Source organism: Haliotis rufescens, unplaced genomic scaffold, assembly GCF_023055435.1.
Source record: "Haliotis rufescens isolate VD_foot unplaced genomic scaffold, xgHalRufe1.0.p SCAF_29, whole genome shotgun sequence".
Taxonomy (NCBI): domain Eukaryota; kingdom Metazoa; phylum Mollusca; class Gastropoda; order Lepetellida; family Haliotidae; genus Haliotis; species Haliotis rufescens.
Window position 1 is genome coordinate 3,314,441 of NW_025963990.1, and position 13,604 is coordinate 3,328,044.

Consider the following 13,604-nt stretch of genomic DNA (forward strand, 5'->3'; position numbering starts at 1 on the left):
CGTTGAATATATACCACTTTAAGTCCCCATATCAGAACGTTGAATATATACCACTTTAAGTCTCCACACCAGGCCGTTGAATATATACCACTTTAAGTCTCCACGAAAAAAAACACAACCATTGATGTCATATTATGGAATTACAAATTATTTTCAAAACTGTTTCGTTTTTATTATTCATATTATCCTAGCGAAATCTTAACCGTTTTCATTCTTTTTCTCTTTTCGATCCTTTAAAGCATTATCCCATTCAGAGCACGCACAAATCGGCTTTCTTGTAAAATATTCCCACTTTATTGAACATAATTTTACATTAGCTATCTGACAGCTTATCAGAGGTCGACGACACGAATATGATACACCATACACTATATATAATATTTCCAGCAGCCTCTTTGTGCCGAGTCTATAGTCGACGGCCACCGTGTCCATCATATCAGACGCTGTCCATTTCGATGAACATCCTCTTGACATATATTTTGTCTGTAATGATACGCTGACGTCCAAAATATATTAGGGAGAATACCCACGCCTATTTGGCGTGACGGTCGCCATCTTAGTGTCAAAAGTGATATTTAGCCTCGTTACCAAACCATTGACCCTGGCATGTCAGGTGGCCTTGTAATACTCTCCAACCCTTCAATTTGACACTGTGGTCGATGATAAAGATTAACAGTCTTTTCTCAATATGACTCGCCGCTTAATAACATGTCTCAAAATACCCCACGTCATATTGTACAAGATAATTTATTCCGGCGGATCAAAGATGCCACACGAGAGTTATCGGGTTATTACGCTTCAGCCGAGGTGTAAAGGTCCCCGCGGTGCCTGTTCAATGTTAACAAATGTCGCATTTATGTTTTCATATTTTGGCTAATTTTGATAAGTGACATTTCGATATAAGGATATTTTGTGTACAGGAAGGGTATTGTTTACCCTGAGTGGCGTGAAAAGGATCGGAGGGGTGGGGTAACCTGTTATTATCGAAACGCTTTGCCAACACCAAACACTGACCACGTCTCGATCTCACCCCCGGGGAGTCACGTGCTCCACGGGTGTAATTATACACCGACCACAACCCCCTCGCACCTGTGAATAAAGCTGCTTTCATCTTTCCGCCGTCCACGTGAAACGTTACCTGTACCGTTAGCGTGATCGTATCCAATACCTTAAGCTAATATTTAACTCTTCTCCGACTTCAAAGCCCCATGTAACAAGAAAACGCGAAACTAAAAAAGGCAATGATCGTTTCCGAGGCGATAATCACTGTGCATTGATAGTATTACATACAAGACCTTTAGACTGTTTGCGTAAGTGATTTGCTAGTATGTTTCCCATGGAGCTGATAATGCTATGCAATCTTTAAGGGCACATTTGCATTAGCTGAACCTGGTTAATGAGATTTAATCGTGCATGTTTATGAATAGTCGCTGTTGGTATTGATCCGACTGCGCTCACAAGCACCTGGGTAGGAGTTTGGCTAGATGTTGGGAAGGAGAGAGCATAGGTGTTGATTGGGAATAGGGTTGGGCTTTTTGTTTGGGGGGTTGCGAGTCCTGATTCTTTCATGTGACTATGGTTAAACTGTCATGCCGGGTCTGATTGACTATGGTCATAAGGTGGGGGTGGTTGGGGTGTGTGTGTGTGTGTGTGTGTGTGGGGGGGGGGGGGGGGGGGGGGGGGGGGGGTGTTTGTTGTTACAGGGTTGTGAAATCTCCGCGGAAACGCGGTTTTTAAATAATCCTCGGAAAAAATCATCTTCCGCGTAAAAATATAATCAAAAATAATATAAAAAATTCTCCGAAAAATATTATCGTGTTTATTGATTGCAGACCATTTTGACGTCACTGGTTACCATAACGTCACAATCAAATGACATCACTAATGGCTCTGCTACTGAAGCTGTTAGCAGTACTTTTTACACTTAAGACACTGCTAATTACTGTCTACAAATTGAAAAAGTTGGAAGAATGATATTGGATGGTAAATAAAATCTAACCCTCGTGTCTTTTGATATGAAATATATCAACACTCGTTGATAAAAGTGGCAAAAATCCTCGGCAAGCCTCGGAATGTTTCCACTTTTATCAACTTGTGTTGATATATTTCATATCAAAAGACACTCACCCTTATATGCTGTCTATTTTAACATGCGTACACCGCTGAATACTTGAATAAGTGACAAGGGGTTTGGTTAGGTGTTGGGAAGGGGGAGGCTTGGGTTTGGATAGGGTTTTTGTTGTGGTTTGAGGTTGGGTGTTTTTAGATTGGGGTTGGGGTGGGGTTGTGAATGAGGGACAGGGGGGTGGTTAAATAGGGTGAGGTGATGAGGTTAAATGGGGTTTAACGTCGCGTTCAAGATTAATTTATTTACTTATATATCTATATAGCGAAGTGTGGCATACGTCTTTGTGGCTGCTTGTTCTGTCAGTCACTGTTCGGTTTCATAGCCACACCCAACCCGTGAAGATCCGGGGTAGAATAGGTCTTCAGCAACCCATGCTTGCAGTAAAAGGCGACTATGCTTGTCGTAAGAGGCGACTAACGGGATCGGGTGGTCAGCCTCGCTGACTTGGTTGATGCACGCCATCCTATCCCAATTGCGTGGATCGATGCTCAAGATGTCAATCGCTGGATTGTCTGGTCCAGACTCGATTATTTACAGACCGCCGTCATATAGCTGGAATATAACAAATAAATATAGTCCCACCCAGTGAGATACAATGCCGCAGTTAACATAGATACCCCACTCAGACACAACATACTGACTCCGAGCTGGCATCTAGAAATGGGGGGTGGGTCACTGTAGAAATGGGGCGTGGGCATCTGTAGAAATGAAGGGTGGGGAACTGTAGAAATTGGGGGTGGGGAACTGTAGAAATTGGGGGTGGGGAACTGTAGAAATGGGGGGTTGGCATCTGTAGAAATGGGGGGTGGGGAACTGTAGAAATTGGTGGTGGGGAACTGTAGAAATTAGGGGTGGGGAACTGTAGAAATGGGGGGTGGGGAACTGTAGAAATTGGGGGTGGGGAACTGTAGAAATGGGGGGTGGGGAACTGTAGAAATGGGGCGTGGGCATCTGTAGAAATGGGGGGTGGGGAACTGTAAAAATTGGGGGTGGGGAACTGTAAAAATGAGGGGTGAGTATCTGTACAAATGAGGGATTGGGAACTGAGGGGGTGGGGTCTTTAGAAATGAGGAGTGGGTGGGTGGGTGGTCATCTGTAGAAATTAGGGGTGAGAAACTGTAGGGGTTGGGAACTATACAAATGAGGGGGGAGCATCTGTAGAAATGGGGGTGTGTGTGAAGGACTGTAGAAATAAGGTGTGGCATTTGTACAAATGAGGGGTGAGCAACTGTAGAAATGGGGGGTGGGGGACAGTAGAAATGAGGGGTGGGGGACTGTAGAAATGGGGGGTGGGGGACTGTAGAAATGAGTGGTGGCATCTGTAGAAATGGGGGTTGGCATCTGTAGAAATGGGCGTGGGGGGCATCTGTAGAAATGAGGGGTGGGGGACCGTAAGATTCAGGGGTGATAATCTGTAGAAATGGGGGGTGGGGGACTGTAGAAATAAGGTATGGCATTTGTAGAAATGAGGGGTGGGTCCGTAGAAATGGAGGGGGGGGGGGGGTCTGTAGAATTTGGGTGTGGTGGCATTTGTAGAAATGGGGGGTGCGATCTATGGGATTGTGGATAGCTGGATGGGAATAAAGGAAGGTCCCAGGGTGCGTTAGAATGAGATTGGGGGGATGTTGCCGAACGAGGGATTGATGTCGAGCTTTATTCAATCATATAAATATTTGAAACTATTCCCTCAAGAATGTGTTATTTATAAGAGAAGTATTTTCAATCCTTCTACTTTTCTTTGCATTTGGAAATCACGTCCCTTGTTTTTCCCAGGTAGAAGGTGACAAGAATTACCGCTTTTTCTCTTTGATATGTTGATTGAATTTTTACTAAACTTATACCGAAAAGGACAGATTCCTATCGCGTAAAAAATGATATTATTTTCATAACCTTCAATATGCTTTAAAGGGAACGTTCTTTGTGATCGTGGTACTTTATACCCTTGGATCAGATTCTATCTATTTCACCCGATGTCATCCTATCCAGAGACGAATATCGTATTGACATAAATCAGTATGTTATGGACATCATATTGGTGTAGATTACAAAAATGATAAAATATCAAGGATATTATTTTTAGGATGATTTTCCAGTATAGATATTCACCGCTGCGTATCAAGATGTTTGCGTGTATTGATTTTACGATGGTTTAATTTCTATAATTTTCATAATTTTAATTTTGAAATAAGAAGTACGATATTTTGTACAGTTCAGTTTGACACAAACTTCAAAGTGGTTGAAACAAATGTTGAAGATCCCACATTCAAAGGTGATGTTTATATCTCGGATAAAATGACGGTCAGCTATATGTTTTATCAGAGACAATATGCCGATATCGGTATATGGTCTCCGTTTTTATGAAACTGGATATACTAGATACGATTTATGCGTTAAGTGATGTGAATGCTATCGTTATTCATCAGTTTAATCTGGAGTCTGTTATTTCTCAGTTATGATTCATATTTTTCCAGTCTGCAAGGTGTAAAATAATCTGGACCAGACACAATTTGATAAATTTTTGGTAAATAACACACACGATACCGCGTCCCAATATCAGCTTCCTCTTATAGCATGGATGATATACAAGCATGACATCAAACATGGCGTACAAACATGTCGGAAGCGCATGACTTATACAAGTCGTACAAGCTTGAAGCTTTTAAAACATGACGTACACGCACCGCGGACAAGCACGCAGTAAAACTTGATGTGCAGTCAATGCGGACAAGCACGGAGTAAAATTGATGTGCAAGCATGGCGGGCAAGCAAGGAGTAAAACTTAGACGTGTAATCATTGCGGACAAGCACAGGATTAACAAGGTGTGTAACCATGGCGATAGACTAACATTTATTCTCTGAAATCTTATATTACACAATATCCTTCTTGACTCTGAAAATAAAATAAAATTCCCTATGCTGAATAGAGCTAGCCTGAGCTGGCTAGACTTGCTTTTGTATGCATTTCTAGATTATTTGTTTTAATAAAATAAATATATTCCACGGTCATGGTGCAGGACTATCATGGCGAACAAGCAGGGAGTTAAACTTGACGTGCAAGCATGACGGACAAGCACGGAGTAGAACTTGACGTGCAAGCATGGTCGACAAGCACGGAGTAGAGCTTGACGTACAAACATGGTTGACAAGCACGTAGTACAACTTTGACGTGCTAGCATGGAGGGCAATCAAGGAGTAAAACGTAACGCGCAAGCACGGCGGAGAAGCGCGTAGTAAAACTTGACGTGTAATCATGGCGGACAAGCACGGAGTTAAACTTGATGTGCAAGCATGGCGGACAAGCATGGAGTAGAACTTGACGCGCAAGCATGGTCGACAAGCACGCAGTAAAACGTAACATACAAGCATGGCGGACAAGCATGCAGTAAACCTTGACGTGCAAGCATGGTGGACAAGCACGGAGTAAACCTTGACGTGCAAGCAAGGTGGACAAGCACGCAGTAAACTTTGACGTGCAGGCATCGCGGACAAGCACGGAGTAAACCTTGACGTGCAAGCATGGCGGACAAGCACGGAGTAAAACTTGACATGCAGGCATCGCAGACAAGCACGGAGTAAACCTTGACGTGCAGGCATCGCGGTCAAGCACGGAGTAAACCTTGACGTGCAGGCATCGCAGACAAGCACGGAGTAAACCTTGACGTGCAGGCATCGCGGACAAGCACGGAGTAAACCTTGACGTGCAGGCATCGCGGACAAGCACGGAGTAAAACTTGACATGCAAGCATGGCGGACAAGCACGGAGTAAAACTTGACGTGCAAGCATGGTTGACAAGCACGGAGTAGAACTAGACGTGCAAGCGTGGCGGACAAGCACGCAGTAAACCTTGACGTGCAAGCATGGTGGACAAGCACGCAGTAAACCTTGGCGTGCAAGCATGGCGGACAAGCACGGAGTAAACATTGGCGTGCAAGCATGGCGGACAAGCACGGAGTAAACCTTGACGTGCAGGCATCGCGGACAAGCACGGAGTAAAACTTGACATGCAAGCATGGCGGACAAGCACGCAGGGAGTTAAACTTGACGTGCAAGCATGGCGGACAAGAACGGAGTAAACCTTGACATGCAAGCATGGCGGACAAGCACGCAGTAAACCTTGACATGCAAGCATGGAGGACAAGCACGCAGTAAACCTTGACATACAAGCATGGCGGACAAGCACACAGGAAACCTTGACGTGCAAGCATGGCGGACAAGCACTCAGTAAACCTTGACATACAAGCATGGCGGACAAGCACGCAGTAAACCTTGACATGCAAGCATGGCGGACAAGCACGCAGTAAACCTTGACATGCAAGCATGGCGGACAAGCACGCAGTAAACCTTGACATGCAAGCATGGCGGACAAGCACGCAGTAAACCTTGACATGCAAGCATGGCGGACAAGCACGCAGTAAACCTTGACATGCAAGCATGGCGGACAAGCACGCAGTAAACCTTGACATGCAAGCATGGCGGACAAGCACGCAGTAAACCTTGACGTGCAAGCATGGCGGACAAGCACGCAGTAAACCTTGACATGCAAGCATGGCGGACAAGCACGCAGTAAACCTTGACGTGCAAGCATGGCGGACAAGCACGCAGTAAAGCTTGACATGCAAGCATGGCGGACAAGCACGCAGTTAACCTTGACGTGCAAGCATGGCGGACAAGCACGCAGTAAACCTTGACGTGCAAGCATGGCGGACAAGCACGCAGTAAACCTTGACTTGCAAGCATGGCGGACAAGCACGCAGTAAACCTTGACATGCAAGCATGGCGGACAAGCACGCAGTAAACCTTGACATGCAAGCATGGCGGACAAGCACGCAGTAAACCTTGACGTGCAAGCATGGCGGACAAGCACGCAGTAAACCTTGACATGCAAGCATGGCGGACAAGCACGCAATAAACCTTGACGTGCAAGCATGGCGGACAAGCACGCAGTAAACCTTGACATGCAAGCATGGCCGACAAGCACGCAGTAAACCTTGACATGCAAGCATGGCGGACAAACATGACAGGAAAAGCATGGCGCACAAGTATCGCGTACGAGCATGACGATCACATTTGGCGCACGGAAAATTTTATTTCTGGGACTAAAGGTTAGACCCATATACATAGGGGCTCCAGGACGATTGGGCGAGGCCTCCCTCAATCCCTGAAGGCGACTATGTTTGTCGTAAGAGGCGACTAACGGGATCGGCTGGTCAGGCTCGCTGACTTGGTTGATGCACGTCATCCTGTCCCAATTGCGTGGATCGATGCGCACGATGTCACTCACTGGATTGTCTGGTCCAGACTACAGTATTTACAGACAACCGTCATATAGCTGGAATATTGCAGAGTGCGGCGTTAAACAACAAACAAACACAAAACGCCCGTAAGTCATTGTTCTCACTCGCTAACATCAACATGGACCTACGGCAGTTACGCTACACTGGCTTTGTGTAACGGGCCCCTGGTGGGCATGCATTACATACGGTATATACCTGTTCACGCGGTCGGTAGAATTTTATTATTTGCCCTAGCATATATGAGACAAGGTGAGGTGGTGAGGTGAAATGGGGTTTAACGTCGAATACAAGATTATTGCACTTACATAGCGACGTGCATGCACGTGTATGTGTGGCTGCTTGTACTAGTCCGGACTGATGCCGATCTATAGTGCTAGCACACTGAGATACCATGCCGCAGTTTAACATGAATACCCCACTCAGACACAGTATACTGACTCGGAGCCGACCAGTCCTTGTTTTAGCCCCGTAATGCCGAGCGCCAGACAGGGTAACAACAAGTACCATCTTTTAGCGTCTTTTGGTATGACGCGGTCGGGATCGAACCCCGGACCTTCCGCTCTTCGGGCAGACGCTCTACCATTAGACCGCGGAGGCGGTCCATTAGACAAGGGAACCTCCACATCTTTATAGGTTATACCAAAGACGTATATACACACAACCAAATTTTTCCCATAGGCTTCTATGTTATAAAAAAATGTTATAATAAAAAAAATAATAAAAAATCAATAACTAAGCATTCAACAGCTATTATATGTACAAGTGTGCACAGTATGTCCTTAAGCAACAATAAAAAACAAAACAATGACTCCTTTACAGGAAGCTTTACAGGAAGCTCAACACACCACCCCCAGTTCCGCACCAAATGTCACGTCCTTGAAAATACATGTGGTCACATTCAGCATAAGTCATCATGCCGAAAAAGACAGCACTAAAAAGAAAAAAACATGGTCGATACTGGATGGATGTACATTTAAAAAACATAAAAAATCTTACACAAAATCCTCCAATCACAGCGGCCTGCTGATTCAATCTGCAGTGAATGCTACGAAAACTGCTTGTTTAACGACTGATTCTGATTTGGTGCAGTAGAACCCGTATGCCTGTTAATGCTCTCGATGTCGGTATCAATGACATCGAGTCGTATCTGTGCCACCTTGTCCCCTGGGTATCTGAACACAATTGAAGATATACTTAGAGTCCGATCGGGCTGTTTTCTTGGGGCAGGAGGACCAAAATAATTTGTCAAAATTAAATTGTAATCTGGTCATGCTTGATGGTCTGAAAAATAATGTGTTGCGAGTCTCCAACTGTTTGACTCTAACATTTAAGAGAACAAAGGTGTATGTCTTGTAGCACGGACTGTGAAAATGCTCCAAGAACATCATTTATACTGACATTTAAAGGTAACTGTGGTCAGTTTCTCATCCAGCACCCAAAACTTGCTTCCACACGACATATCGCTAGGGCGAGATCTCCGTGGAGTTACCGCTGCAATCAAAATTGCATCACAAAGCTTTGCTGAGCATTGTCACTTCATCAGTTACCATGACGTCACAATCAAATGACATCACTAATCTCTCTGCTACTAAGGCTGGTACGCTGTTTTTATTTTACATCCAATACACTGGTTAAGAAGTTACGTCAATAATGTTTGCGTTTATGTAGATAAAACAAATCCACGTAAATAAACTGAAGTCTTTAGTCTGTCCCCCAGACTCATTAGAATATATATGAAAAAGAAGTCCCCCTTAAGTTTAGTATTTTTTGGCAACTCAGAAATTGACAATTGTTCTGGGCTCCATTTGGATTTTTACTTTTCATTTTGTGGATATATTTTTTTCAAATGAGATTATTTATTTCTGAGACTAAATGTTAGTCTATCAATTCTTGTAAACAATAAATTCAACAAAAATAGCTTCACGGGCTGCTTATTCAAACAATATGTAAACAACAATACGAAATCAATGAAATTGTTCAGCACAAACAAACATCACAAGCCCCGCCCATTCTATATTACCAGCCAGTCAGGCAACAGTAGTCCGTCAGTACGCGCGGGATATGTTTCTAGGTTTATGGAAATATAGACTAACATATAGTCTATGAATTAAATCTTATATTACACAATATCCTTCTTGACTCTAAAAATAATATAAAAATTCCCTATGCTGATTTCATTACATGTGGAATAGAGCTAGCTAGAGCTAGCTAGACTTGCTTTAATATGCGTTTCTAGATTATTATTTTTTTCATAAAATAAATATATTCCACAGTCATGGTGCGGGACCAATGGAAACATAAACTCAAAATAAAAATTGCTTGGTTGGCCAATGAAACGCCATTGAATCACTAACAAATTTGTAATTATCTGACTCTTCATATATCCAATATATCAACACTTACCTTACGTTTGGAGACTCAGATTTTAAAACCTTTATCGACTTGTGTTAACGTATTTGACATGGAATCACACGCGGATAAGATTCTCTATTTATCAATCTTTGAAAAGGTTTACTGGAGTTTTGTTATGCTAAAGTTTTTCTTCTACATATTTTTGTAAGGTGAAAATGAAAAAAAAAATCAAATTCAATCCCTGCATGATGTTTTATTTTTAATCGCCCAAAACATTCTTCGGTACAAGTAGGTTGAAAGGGAATGAAATACGAGTTGTGTATATGTTTTATTTTTAATTGCCCAAAAAATTCTTCGGTACCAGTAGGTTGAAAGGGAATGAAATACGAGTTGTGATTTAATGCCTCCCCACCCCATACTAACCCAACCCTTCCCACCCAACCCCACTCCACCCCACCCCAATCACTACCCCACCCCTACCCCTACCCCTACCCTACCCCTACCCCTACCCCTACCCCACATCTACCCCTACCCCAACCCCTCCTATATACTGTCCATATCGTCACAATCATATTGTTCGGTTATCAGTGAATTCATCTGAACTCAGTTACTTTTGCCTTTGACAATATTTATTTCACACGATGCGGGGCGGTCTGCTTTTCCCTTATGGGTCCCGGGTACAAAAGTTCACAGTCTGCTACTCGTCATTACTTAACGACGCTCCATATGAAAAGAATACATGGTCAGTAAGACTTTAATGAACTCCCGCGAAATCTCGTCTGTCACGCTTCTTGTTTAAAGGGTGATTTATATCTTCACGCTTCGCCGAATCGACTCGAATAATCCCGACCCAAAAATAACACCGTCTATTTGTAAGATATATTTTGTCAAAGGGAAATTACTCTCGCTTTGGTCAGCTCAACCAATCAACACTTTGTCACGTGATCTCCGAAGTGAGACGAGTAAATTTGTTCGGTGTAACAAAATCCAAAAAGTAATTAAAAAGACGCTATCCGGCGATTTAGCGATTTCTGACCGTATCACAGCAAGCGGTTGCTCATTATTCATATTCACCAGACAGATTGAACGCCACGGAATGTATTTTCCAGACAGCTAAAGAAGTCGGAGCTTTTTAGCTTTACCCTTGACCCGAGCCCCAGCTTTGAGGGGGTCAAAGGTGCGCGCGTGTACAATGAAGAAGAGTGACCAGTGGTCAGCGCGGGCTGGTCGTGAGACGGTCACGCGTCACGTGAAGCCCTTCTAATGGCCGCATCCATTATCTCCGACAGAATTTTAATTGAAAAAAAATCAAGGTTTTGTATCGGTCGTTTGTAGGGATTTATTTTCTGATTGTAATTATCACTCAAGACATGAAGACCTGTTGAAGACCTTTTGAAGACATGTTGATGTGTTAAGTGCTTCGTTGTATTTTCTCAAAACCGTCCTTAGAAATTTCATCCTTCCAGAGAAATAAACTAAAATTTATTTTATGGTCTCTGATCTTTCTGAGGCTTTTTTTAACAAATAAACTAAAAAACTGCAGGGTAAAAAAAAAGCATACACTTGAAAAATTGTTTTCACCAACAAATTACAAACGTTATCAAAATGTTACCAGGCTGAAAACAGTCGCCAAAATACTGCAGGTCCAAAGCACGATGCTACGCGTACCAAATACATCATCATCATCATCATCATCATCATCATCATCATCATCGAATACTTGTATCCAAACCTGGAGTGTGTTATTTTAAGCCAATATTAAACATGGATGTGACTTTCGTTTGTCTGGCTGTTTACATAATTCATTTAACGTCAATAACACCATTACAATTGAAACCGTATTATGGTATTTGACCAGTGACACTAAATCTACATTCATTTCACTGTTTGAATATGTAGATTTCAAAATATATTGGTATTACAAAACAATATATGATCTATATTGTGCGTCTATAATTTCACAACTAGAAGGACTATTGACACAATATAACCTATCTATAAAATGTTGTGAAATACTCTCGGACGAATAATCCTGCGAAGAGTGCCACTCTCATGACGATTTTTGCGACCGGGTTCCGTCTTAGCGCAAACGGGCATACCTAAAACAATTGTCAACTCGTTGCGTAATGGTTCACATATATTCCCCCATATATTATATATATTTCAGATGCAATTTAAAGCACATCTGGACATGTGGAATTATACGGTATGATTGAACACATTTGACTGTGTCTTGGGTATATTTTTAGATGCAAGACATATGTAAAATCAAAAATTATTTCTGAGGTATTCTTTGATGAAAGACTTGAAATCATACACGCATTCTGATTGGTTTGTCGTATTTTCGCACATAACATTCATCGATAGGGGGACGAGTCTTCTTGCAGGTTACGGAAAGGGGCGAGTGGTGACGAATGCAACTCGTGTTATTCCGGGACAAGCCGAATTGCAGTTTACGGAAAGGGGCGAGTGGTGACGAATGGCCTCGGGTACCAATCGTACCTCGTCTCTGATATGTTTTCTAGCTCGTGACTCAAAACATAAATAGGATTGGTACAAGTGTCTGTTTACTGTTTACGTGTGTTTCACGTACGAGAGACGTTGTTCGTTTAATTAGTCCGATATCGCTGTGGGCCACTCAGTCGAGACACTTGACCACTTCGTCAAGCAATTAACTACAGCATAACATGTGGCCTCAGACCACAAATAATTTCCTTCTTTGCTAACTGTGGTCTGAGTCCTATCAATGTGTGTCCACATATATATGGCGATACTACATGACCATTAATCACGTGTCTACGCTGATGGAAATACAAACGGAATAAAGTCATTTATGAAAAGAAATATTTGTCATGCCAAGGCGAAAAGAAGTGATCCTCCGATGCTTCCCCACAGTGTCTGAGTATGCGCGACTGTGTTCGTCTGATGTGTCTGCACAGAATCTTATGTATCACGCCAATATGTGATGTGTCCCGAATGTGTCTGATGTGTCCCGAATGTGTCTAATGTGTGTCGACAGTGTCTGCTGTGTCCCGACAGTGTTTGAAGTGTTACGACATTGTCTAATGTGTCTACTGTATTTGATGTGTCCGACAGTGTCTGATGTGTCCGACAGTGTCTGATGTGTCTCGACATTGTCTGATGTGTGTCGACCGTGTCTGATGTGTGTCGACAGTATCTGATGTGTCCGACATTGTCTGAAGTGTGTCGACATTGTCTGATGTGTGTCGACTGTATCTGATGTGTCCGACAGTGTCTGATGTGTCCCGACATTGTCTGATGTGTGTCGACAGTATCTGATGTGTCCGACAGTGTTTGAAGTGTTACGACATTGTCTGATGTGTGTCGACAGTGTCTGATGTGTCCGACAGTGTCTGAAGTGTTACGACATTGTCTGATGTGTGTCGACAGTATCTGATGTGTCCGACAGTGTTTGAAGTGTTACGACATTGTCTGATGTGTGTCGACAGTGTCTGATGTGTCCGACAGTGTTTGAAGTGTTACGACATTGTCTGATGTGTGTCGACAGTGTCTGATGTGTCCGACAGTGTCTGAAGTGTTACGACATTGTCTGATGTGTGTCGACAGTATCTGATGTGTCCGACAGTGTTTGAAGTGTTACGACATTGTCTGATGTGTGTCGACAGTGTCTGATGTGTCCGACAGTGTTTGAAGTGTTACGACATTGTCTGATGTGTTCCGACATTGTCTGATGTGTCCGACAGTGTTTGAAGTGTTACGACATTGTCTGATGTGTGTCGACAGTGTTTGATGTGTCCGACAGTGTTTGAAGTGTTACGACATTGTCTGATGTGTGTCGACAGTGTCT